This window comes from Oncorhynchus gorbuscha, unplaced genomic scaffold, assembly GCF_021184085.1.
Source record: "Oncorhynchus gorbuscha isolate QuinsamMale2020 ecotype Even-year unplaced genomic scaffold, OgorEven_v1.0 Un_scaffold_602, whole genome shotgun sequence".
Classification (NCBI taxonomy): domain Eukaryota; kingdom Metazoa; phylum Chordata; class Actinopteri; order Salmoniformes; family Salmonidae; genus Oncorhynchus; species Oncorhynchus gorbuscha.
Genome location: NW_025745439.1, coordinates 392517 through 403891, shown reverse-complemented (window position 1 = coordinate 403891; position 11375 = coordinate 392517).

The following is an 11375-nucleotide window of genomic DNA, read 5'->3' as shown; positions in this document are numbered from 1 at the left end:
CCTGCCCTCTCACACCCCTACACTCTCACACCCCAACCCCCAACCCTCACACACCTCTGCCCTCTCACACCCCAACCCTCACACACCCCTGCCCTCTCACACCCCTACACTCTCACACCCCAACCCCCAACCCTCACACACCCCTGCCCTCTCACACCCCAACCCTCACACACCCCTGCCCTCTCACATCCCAACCCTCACACACCCCTTCCCTCTCACACCCCTTCCCTCACACACCCCTGCCCTCTCACACCCCTTCCCTCTCACACCCCAACCCTCACACACCCCTACCCTCTCAAACCCCTTCCCTCACACACCCCTACCCTCTCACACCCCTACCCTCTCACACCCCTAACCTCTCACACCCCTTCCCTCACACACCCCTACCCTCTCACACCCCTTCCCTCACACACCCCTTCCCTCTCACACCCCTTCCCTCTCACACCCCTGCCCTCTCACACCCCTACCCTCTCACACCCCTAACCTCTCACACCCCTTCCCTCACACACCCCTACCCTCTCACACCCCTTCCCTCACACACCCCTTCCCTCTCACACCCCTACCCTCTCACACCCCTTCCCTCTCACACCCCTTCCATCTCACACCCCTTCCCTCTCACACCCCTACCCTCTCACACCCCTTCCCTCTCACCCCCTACCCTCTCACACCCCTTCCCTCTCACACCCCCCTTCCCTCTCTCACCCCTTCCCTCTCACACCCCTTCCCTCTCACACCCCTGCCCTTCCCTCACACCCCTGCCCTTCCCTCACACCCCTTCCCTCACACCCCCTGCCCTCACACACCCCTGCCCTCTCACACCCCTTCCCTCACACACCCCTTCCCTCACACCCCTTCCCTCTCACCCCTGCCCTCTCACACCCCTTCCCTCACACACCCCTGCCCTCACACACCCCTTCCCTCTCACACCCCTTCCCTCTCACACCCCTTCCCTCTCACACCCCTGCCCTCTCACACCCCTTCCCTCACACACCCCTGCCCTCTCTCTGTCATCTCTGGTGTTAAAGCCTGATACATTGACTTCAGTTCTAAACAGGGATAGAACATGGCATAAATCCTGAACTTTATATTTTAGAGGCAAATTGTACTTGTATGAGATGAGCCAGATTAAAGTTAGGAACATGGTGTGTCTCTCGTATGAAGTGTTGGATGTAACCACCAATGGGTGTTAATGAGACACAAGAGAGTCAAGAGGATGTATTTTAGGAGCATATTGAAATGTTGCGTAATGACCCTCTACTGCGCCAATGAGTCGCGTGCAGCGTTAGTCTGGCTGGTATTTAGTGTGTGTGTGTGTGTGTGTGTGTGTGTGTGTTTTGCCTTTTTAACTCAGTCTGTTTACTCACTAATGCACCTAGAAACTGATCCCAAATCAGTTGTTATGGGGAGATTAACACTGTCATGACATCTGAGTCACAGAACAAAGTGTTGTACACACCCAGAGAAGAGGGCCTGGTCAGCATGAACTAAACTCACACACACTCTATGTACCGGTGACACCCACACACTGTAACCACTACGGTACATGTCGTTCCAGCACGTCTCGGACTTCCCTTTCTCTCTCTCTCTCTCTCTCTCTCTCTCTCTCTCTCTCTCTCTCTCTCTCTCTCTCTCTCTCTCTCTCTCTCTCTCTCTCTCTCTCTCTCTCTCCTCCCTCCCTCGAGGGTGTAATGACAGCAGCACAGTGTTCCTCTCTCTCTCTCGCTCACACGCCAGGGTCATCCCCTCTCTCTCAGCCTCCATATTGGGAGTGTGGCCCCGAAAGTATTTGAAATAGTATGACACACACACAAAGGGAAGGACTCACAACACAACTGGTTCTATCCGATGAGCTTTACTGGCAGTGTGTGTGTGTGTGTGGGGGGGGGGGATTGACATGGTTATCAAAACGTCACCCCAGGGTAAACCTTCACAAAACACAGAGCTTATTTTACGTGTCCAGAAAATACCCTATGGGAAAAATGAATGGTGGAAAAACAATTAGAACCATTTCCCTGTTTGACCGCTGGGTTTTATGGGTTTTATGACACCTCCACTCTGGGGCTCTATTACGGCAGGGCACAACTCATGAGGTCAGTGCACATGAATTCACACACACACACACACACACACACACACACACACACACACACACACACACACACACACACACACACACACACACACACACACACACACACACACACACACACACACACACACACACACACACACACACACACACACACACACACACACACACACACACACACACACACAGAAAATGAAAATGAGTGTGTCAGTCAATGCCAGCTGGTGACAGCAGTGTGAGGAATGACAAAATTTTGTCTTTGAGAGATGACATGGAGAGGCAGGCTACAGGTCTGTCTTTGAGAGATGACATGTAGAGGCAGGCTACAGGTCTGTCTTTGAGAGATGACATGTAGAGGCAGGCTACAGGTCTGTCTTTGAGAGATGACATGTAGAGGCAGGCTACAGGTCTGTCTTTGAGAGATGACATGTAGGCAGGCTACAGGTCTGTCTTTGAGAGATGACATGTAGGCAGGCTACAGGTCTGTCTTTGAGAGATGACATGGAGAGGCAGGCTACAGGTCTGTCTTTGAGAGATGACATGGAGAGGCAGGCTACAGGTCTGTCTTTGAAGGATGACATGTAGAGGCAGGCTACAGGTCTGTCTTTGAAGGATGACATGTAGAGGCAGGCTACAGGTCTGTCTTTGAATGATGACATGTAGAGGCAGGCTACAGGTCTGTCTTTGAAGGATGACATGTAGAGGCAGGCTACAGGTCTGTCTTTGAAGGATGACATGGAGAGGCAGGCTACAGGTCTGTCTTTGAGAGATGACATGTAGAGACAGGCTACAGGTCTGTCTTTGAAGGATGACATGTAGGCAGGCTACAGGTCTGTCTTTGAAGGATGACATGTAGAGGCAGGCTACAGGTCTGTCTTTGAGAGAAGACATGTAGAGGCAGGCTACAGGTCTGTCTTTGAGGCAAGTTTGGCAAGTTTGTAAATTGTCATAAAGAAAGCCCTCCAGATGACGTCGGAATGTTTCAGTTGCCATGCCGTTGCTATGATGTTATTTTCAAAAGCTGTCCGTCAAAAGTCACGAGCCTGACTGATGATGTCACAGTGGAAAAGAGAAGGAAAGGAAACCCAAACACAAAAACACTCACAAGGCCCAACGCTCTGAATTATGGACTTTCCTTTTGACTCGAGGCATTTTGTAGTGACAGAAGGGCAACACTGTAGCGTGTTGTGCAACAGACGCAGGGTGTTGCAAATGACACTGTAGCCTAACAGAAATGACAAATTTGTATCTGCACTCAACACAACCTCACATCCTACACGTTATCAACATCGCTCTGACGTTTAGGAAAATGTCACATCATAAATACTGATAGTACACGGCAGCCCCAGGCCTGGCCCCTTGAAGGGCAGAGCTGATGGATGGAGCCCCAGAGAGGCACTCCCACACTGGGCCCCTGACCCCCCTCGGCCCCCTATAGCCCTGAAAGCCATGTGGAGGCCCGGGGAGCTTATCTGGTGCTCTGCCCCCAGGGTTGTCCATCATCATGGGCCCACTACAGCAGGCGAGGGCAGAGAGGACGCTCCTCTTCCTCCACTCTTCCCTCCAACTTTCCTTCTCCAAGTCTGAACGTTCCATTGCCAGCCTCCCAGTCAGGCTACTCAGTTAACCAGTTTGTTGTATTCAGTTACTCAACAATACTACACAGTCTCATACAGCCATATGGCTGTGCTGCCTAGCCCTAACACATTTTTGTCACGCTACAGACAAAAACTTCAGAAAGACTTGTCCATTGTGGTGCTTTCACTTGGAATGGTAGGAATGGCACCAGTACTGCCCTACCCACCAGAAGCCATATCATCCACCCCATGGCTATCAGCCCTGTCTGTCTGCTCTAATGTACAGTCACCTCTACCTCCCAGTCACGCCATTCAGAAGGAAACAAGGCAGGGTGAGCCAAAGGAGGAATCCCCTAGACTAGCAGAGCCCTACCTACTAGATAGACACTGGCAGAGACAGGCAGAGACATCCTGCTGTTGTCATTGGGCAAGACAGATCTGAGTCACTGAACATGTTTGGTCACCACGACGACGCTGGCTGAAGAGTGGCCAGCACCTCTGATCATCATCATTAACCGGAATGTAAAAACATAGAGACACGCATCAGTGTGTACTGTTTGTACATACCCTGAGTCAACAAAACATTAGGAACACTTTATGTGGCACACACACACACACACAATCCATGTCTCGATTGGCCTTGTGGTTAGAGTGTTGGGCCAGTAACCGGAAGGTTGTTGAATCAAATCCCTGAGCTGACAAGGTAAAAATCTGTTGTTCTGCCACTGAGCATGGCAGTTAAGACATGGATGTTGATTATGGCACCCCCCCCCCCCCGCACCTCTCTTATTCAGAGGGGTTGGGTTACAGTTTTTTACAATCACTAGGACCCATTTCTCAATACTTAGGTCACTTTTTCAAAACTCTCCACACAGCTCTCCTAACTAACTTTCAGCTTGGCTCAGCAGTTTATTTAATTTTCAAAATGCCCTAAAACTACCAAAACACTTCATACATGTCTCAAATTCAACTCGTTCTTCCGTAACACTAGCAAAGGTTGCCACCCAACAAGCACACGTTGTCACACCATAAAACAACGACCTAAACAACACTAACAACAGGTAGCATTACACAATGTTTTCTGTACAGAACAAGAATGACACCTCTCTACTGTTTAGAATACACTGCAGTTTATGTTACAGGAATGTATCAGACATGATGCAATATGCTTCAATATGTTTTATGTCATTTTATGGCATTGAGTGATTCCACAATACAATCATTTGTATATACACCATCTACCGATACAGATACAGTAGTTAACCCTGTCTTCTGCATTTGGCCACAGGTTCTCATCCACATCACATCTTATGTCATCGTGGGCAATACACCTAGGAACTAATCTTTTGGCATGCCTGGTCCATCCCTGGCAATCTTCTGCAGATATGTCCAGGCATCCACCATTCATTGGGTCCAGAAGGGACATTTGATCATGTGGATGGTGGTCATAAACCTTCCACCTCCATGAGGAAAATAATTCCTCTATGGGGTTGAGGAACGGAGAGTAAGGTGGGAGGAACATAATTCCTCTATGGGGTTGAGGAATAGAGAGTAAGGTGGGAGGAAAAGTGACATCATCCTGGGATGGGCTGTAAAACCACTCTGTGACTGTATGGGAGTGGTGAAGTGCCACATTGTCCCATGCAATTACAAACGTTGGCTGATTTCGCCTCACTGCAACCCTGTCCTCACCTGGCACAACCCTTCCATAGAGGTCATCCAGGAATGAAATGAGACGCTCGGTGTTGTATGGCCCAATTAGCGGTTTGTGTGACAGGAATCCATCAGAGGATATTGCTGGACACATTGTGATGTTGGCACCCCTCTGGCCCAGGACATCCACCCCTCTGGCCCAGGACATCCACCCCTCTGGCCCAGGACATCCACCCCTCTGGCCCAGGACATCCACCCCTCTGGCCCAGGACATCCACCCCTCTGGCCCAGGACATCCACCCCTCTGGCCCAGGACATCCACCCCTCTGGCCCAGGACATCCACCCCTCTGGCCCAGGACATCCACCCCTCTGGCCCAGGACATCCACCCCTCTGGCCCAGGACATCCACCCCTCTGGCCCAGGACATCCACCCCTCTGGCCCAGGACATCCACTGTGGCTCTTTTTCTAATCGCAGTCCTTCCTCACCGCCGTGTTTTGGCCAAGTTGAAACCAGCCTCATCCACAAAGATGAATATGTGGGGTGTTTGCCTGGCTTCAATCTCCATGACTCTCTAAAATACAAGGCAACATAAGAGTTAGTTTACATTATACATTTACATTATACATTATACATTATACATAAAACACGCCATTGTGTGCCTCTGCCCTGTTTGGTTTGGTTCAAAACCAGTTCTGTATTTTATAGTCATCTTACCTGGACATATTGGTTCCTCAGTTGCTTGACTCGTTCAGAGTTCCTCTCAAAGGGGACAGTGTACAACTGCTTCATCCTGACTTGATGTAAGCATATTTGTTATGCTTACATTGTCTGCCAACACTCGTCCCGAATCTCTGTGAGTTTTATGCCGTTGTTTCTGATGACCATTTCAACGACTGCAGTTTCCTGCACAGCAGTGAAAATCCTGCCTTTCCCGCCTGTGGGAGGTAACCGTTGGATCCTCAGCAGAAATACAAAAACAATTTCACACAAGAAGGTTTGGTGGCTTTTGCTCAATTTACTTCTGTAATGTACAGTTCAGTCAGATGCTCTTGCAGAATGCACATCTTACCTTTTGTTTTGCGGGACATTTCTCACAATAGATGCCACTGTTGAGCGTTGCAGATTTGGCTGCACTCTCAGACCAGCCTCTCTCATTGATAGACCATGATTTATTACATGACCAATTATAGTATCCCTAATCTCATCTGAGACAACAGCTCTTGATCATCCTCTCAGTCTTCTTCCACCATGTGTGCGTGCATACTCCTCTCCCTCTCCCAGCCACTCTTCTTCCTCTGTCACTTCTCTATCTCTGGCTGGGTCCATGTTTACATTACAGTACAGCATTATTCCTAAAATGTCCCCTTTTGTATAGATGGTAATGTAATTGAAAGACTAACACCTGTGTAGGTGTTCAGCTACAATGGGAATCAGCTGTGGTTGGCCTAATTGTTTTGATAGTATTTCATTTTTTAGATGTGGAATATATTTCAATATGGTATTACTGTAGAAATGTAGCAAATTGATGTCTTATTCAATGTTGTGTTATTTTAGGTTAAGAACTTAAGTTTAACAGTTTTGAAAAGAGTATGTAAACATGTGCAAATTGGCCTGTAGCTACATAGAGTTTTGGTGGTGGTTGTGTCTGAGTGAGAATGTCACGGTCGTTGTATGGAGGAGACCAAGGCACAGCGTGGTATGGGTACATTCTCTTTTATTAGACTAATTGAACACTGAACAATCTAACAAAAAAACAAACCATGACGCTACATAAACAAGTGCTGACAGGCAACTACACATAGACAAGAACCACAAATCCACAAAGGGAAAATGGCAACCTAAATAGGATCCCCATTCAGAGACAACGATAAAGAGCTGCCTCTGATTGGGAACCAATTCAGGCCACCATAGACATACAATTACCTAGACTTGCAAAAAACCCTGGATCTACAAAAACCCTAGACAAGACAAAGCGAAAAAGCATACCTACCCTCGTCACACCCTGACCTAACCAAAATAATAACGAAAACAGAGATAACTAAGGTCAGGGCGTGACAGAGCAAATAGTTCATGGCCGCATAAAATTGAAAGATGTAGTCATTGAATGCATTTTGTGCCAAAGCAATGAAAAATGATCCATAGTTTAGCCCAAATAGACTGTTGTTGTGCTCACTGTGTGAAAAGTTTTGAAAAGGTGACCTAAGTATTGGGTCTAATGGCTCCTAGCGATTATTAAAAACTGTTCATGCGGAAGACACATTTCAGTGGAATACATTCAGTTGGACAACTGACTAGGTGTTTTCCTTTCAATTGTCTCATGGCTTAAAAAATCCTTGTTTAACCTGTTTCCACCCTTTCATCTAAGTGGATTTAACAAGTCACATCAATAAAGGATCCCAGCTTTCACCTGGATTCACCAGTTCAGTCCGTGTTCCAGGAAATAACAGTCGTTGTTCATGTTTTAAATGCTCAGGGAATAGAAACTAAGGAATGCAGAAGAACAAGTCGTTCCAAATTCAAATGTACTTCCTGATTAGAGAAACAGCCTGGCCGATAATATGGATGTTCTTGTCATTGCCATCCTTTGCCTCGAACACCGGGATGACCAGCTAACTTGGAGAGTGAGCCCACTGAAGAACAGCCAGACGAGTGGAAACAGGTAATAGAATCAGTACAACACACACAAAGTCAAAAAACAGAAGTTTGAATTGTGCCGTGAGTCAGAAATTGAGTGAGTTGATTGTCAAAAAATCCCTATTATGTTCAGTGTTTTGTCTTCCTTTAAATGAGCCACTAGAATGATTGGTCCATTTAAGAAAGAAATGGAGTCATATAAAGAAGGATTTACAACTGGATGACTCATCTCTCTCGATTATGTTACCTGGTCATGTGATGTAGCCAGGAGTGGAGCCTGCCGATCACAGTCTTTCTCCAGGGAGGTGTGTTAGAGTGTGTGTCTCCAGACAGGAGAGCACAAACTACAATGTTTATTATGAGTGAGTCATTCTCTATGGGGAGAACAGTGTGTGACCACATCTTCCTTATGAACACTATGTGCTGAGTTAGTTGGTGGGACTTGTGATCTCTCTACCTCGTTGAGTTAGTATTAGTGGGATCTCTCTACCTCACTGAGTTAGTATTAGTGGGATCTCTCTACCTCTGAAGTCAGGAGTAACGAGGATAGGAGCGGACGTAAAGCGTTCTTTTAGAAGTTGAGTTAGTATTAGTGGGATCTCTCTACCTCACTGAGTTAGTATTAGTGGGATCTCTCTACCTCGTTGAGTTAGTATTAGTGGGATCTCTCTATCTCACTGAGTTAGTATTAGTGGGATCTCTACCTCGCTGAGTTAGTATTAGTGGGATCTCTCTACCTCACTGAGTTAGTATTAGTGGGATCTCTCTACCTCGTTGAGTTAGTATTAGTGGGATCTCTCTACCTCGTTGAGTTAGTATTAGTGGGATCTCTCTACCTCACTGAGTTAGTATTAGTGGGATCTCTCTACCTCACTGAGTTAGTATTAGTGGGATCTCTCTACCTCGTTGAGTTAGTATTAGTGGGATCTCTCTACCTCGTGAGTGAGTTAGTATTAGTGGGATCTCTCTGGCCTCGCTGAGTTAGTATTAGTGGGATCTCTCTACCTCGCTGAGTTAGTATTAGTGGGATCTCTCTACCTCGTTGAGTTAGTATTAGTGGGATCTCTCTACCTCACTGAGTTAGTATTAGTGGGATCTCTCTACCTCGCTGAGTTAGTATTAGTGGGATCTCTCTACCTCGCTGAGTTAGTATTAGTGGGATCTCTCTACCTCGCTGAGTTAGTATTAGTGGGATCTCTCTACCTCGCTGAGTTAGTATTAGTGGGATCTCTCTACCTCGCTGAGTTAGTATTAGTGGGATCTCTCTACCTCACTGAGTTAGTATTAGTGGGATCTCTCTACCTCACTGAGTTAGTATTAGTGGGATCTCTCTACCTCGCTGAGTTAGTATTAGTGGGATCTCTCTAACCTCGCTGAGTTAGTATTAGTGGGATCTCTACCTCGTTGAGTTAGTATTAGTGGGATCTCTCTACCTCGTTGAGTTAGTATTAGTGGGATCTCTCTACCTCACTGAGTTAGTATTAGTGGGATCTCTCTACCTCGTTGAGTTAGTATTAGTGGGATCTCTCTACCTCGTTGAGTTAGTATTAGTGGGATCTCTCTACCTCGTTGAGTTAGTATTAGTGGGATCTCTCTACCTCGTTGAGTTAGTATTAGTGGGATCTCTCTACCTCACTGAGTTAGTATTAGTGGGATCTCTCTACCTCGTTGAGTTAGTATTAGTGGGATCTCTCTACCTCGCTGAGTTAGTATTAGTGGGATCTCTCTAACCTCGCTGAGTTAGTATTAGTGGGATCTCTCTACCTCACTGAGTTAGTATTAGTGGGATCTCTCTACCTCACTGAGATAGTATTAGTGGGATCTCTCTACCTCGCTGAGTTAGTATTAGTGGGATCTCTCTACCTCACTGAGTTAGTATTAGTGGGATCTCTCTACCTCACTGAGTTAGTATTAGTGGGATCTCTCTACCTCACTGAGTTAGTATTAGTGGGATCTCTCTACCTCACTGAGTTAGTATTAGTGTGATCTCTCTACCTCACTGAGTTAGTATTAGTGGGATCTCTCTACCTCACTGAGTTAGTATTAGTGTGATCTCTCTACCTCACTGAGTTAGTTAATGACGTAAGCAACCCGAGCTTAGTGGGATCTCTCTACCTCACTGAGTTAGTATTAGTGGGATCTCTCTGGGCTCACTGAGTTAGTATTAGTGGGATCTCTCTACCTCACTGAGTTAGTATTAGTGGGATCTCTCTACCCTCACTGAGTTAGTATTAGTGGGATCTCTCTACCTCACTGAGTTAGTATTAGTGGGATCTCTCTACCTCACTGAGTTAGTATTAGTGGGATCTCTCTACCTCGCTGAGTTAGTATTAGTGGGATCTCTCTACCTCACTGAGTTAGTATTTGTCATGCAGGTGAAAGAGGACCCAAAAGCGACTTAACAGAAACAGAGTTTATTTAAGTCCAAACAGGGAATAACAGAAATCCTCTAGTCTGTAGAGGGGAATAACTGGAGAAGCGGCCACAGACTGCAGGTCGTGGGTAGGCGCAGGCCGTAGTAGACAGAGACACCTGCTCACACGCAGCATCTGATGAAGGCAAAAACACGACAGGACAGGGGAAACACAATCACAGCATGGTGAATACAAAACAAGGAACCGACGGGACAGGAACGGAACACAAAGGAATAAATAGGGACTCTAATCAGGGAAAGGATCGGGAACAGGTGTGGGAAGACTAAATGATGATTAGGGGAATAGGAACAGCTGGGAGCAGGAACGGAACGATGAGAGAGAGAGAGGAGAGAGGGGAGGGGAGAGAGAGGGATAGAAAAGGGAAAGAACCTAATAAGACCAGCAGAGGGAAACGAATTAGAAGGAAAAGCAAAATGACAAGATGATATAAGACAAAACATGACATCCTCTCACTTCTCACCGAGTTAGCCTCCTGGCGCTCTCGAGGTTTAGGATCACTCCTAAAATGTCCCCTTTTGTTAGATCATAGATCAAACTAACACCAGCAGTTAGTAGAAAGAATCCAACTCCTCTCCTCAGTTTTGATAGATTTCATTTTTAGTGTGGAATATATTTCAATATGGTATTACTGTAAAATGTAGCAAATTGATGTCTTATAAAATTATTTTAGGTTAAACTTAGGGTACTATTAGTGGGATCTCTAAAAAAAATGAGAACTAGGGACAGACTGAGACACAGCAAGGGCAGGAACAAGATAGAGTGAGGAGTTAGATGACGATGGCAGGGAACAGACTGAGACCCAGCATTAGACCAGGATCAGAAGCAGAAAAAAATTACCAGACTTCTACCTGCGCTGCAGTCTGATCTACACGCAGCCACGACAACAGCGCGTGTCTACCTCCTGAGTTAGCCACCAAAAAAACAGAGATAACGCTGGCAATGAGACGTATTGAGTGCCTGGAACACCGGGATGACCAGCTGTTG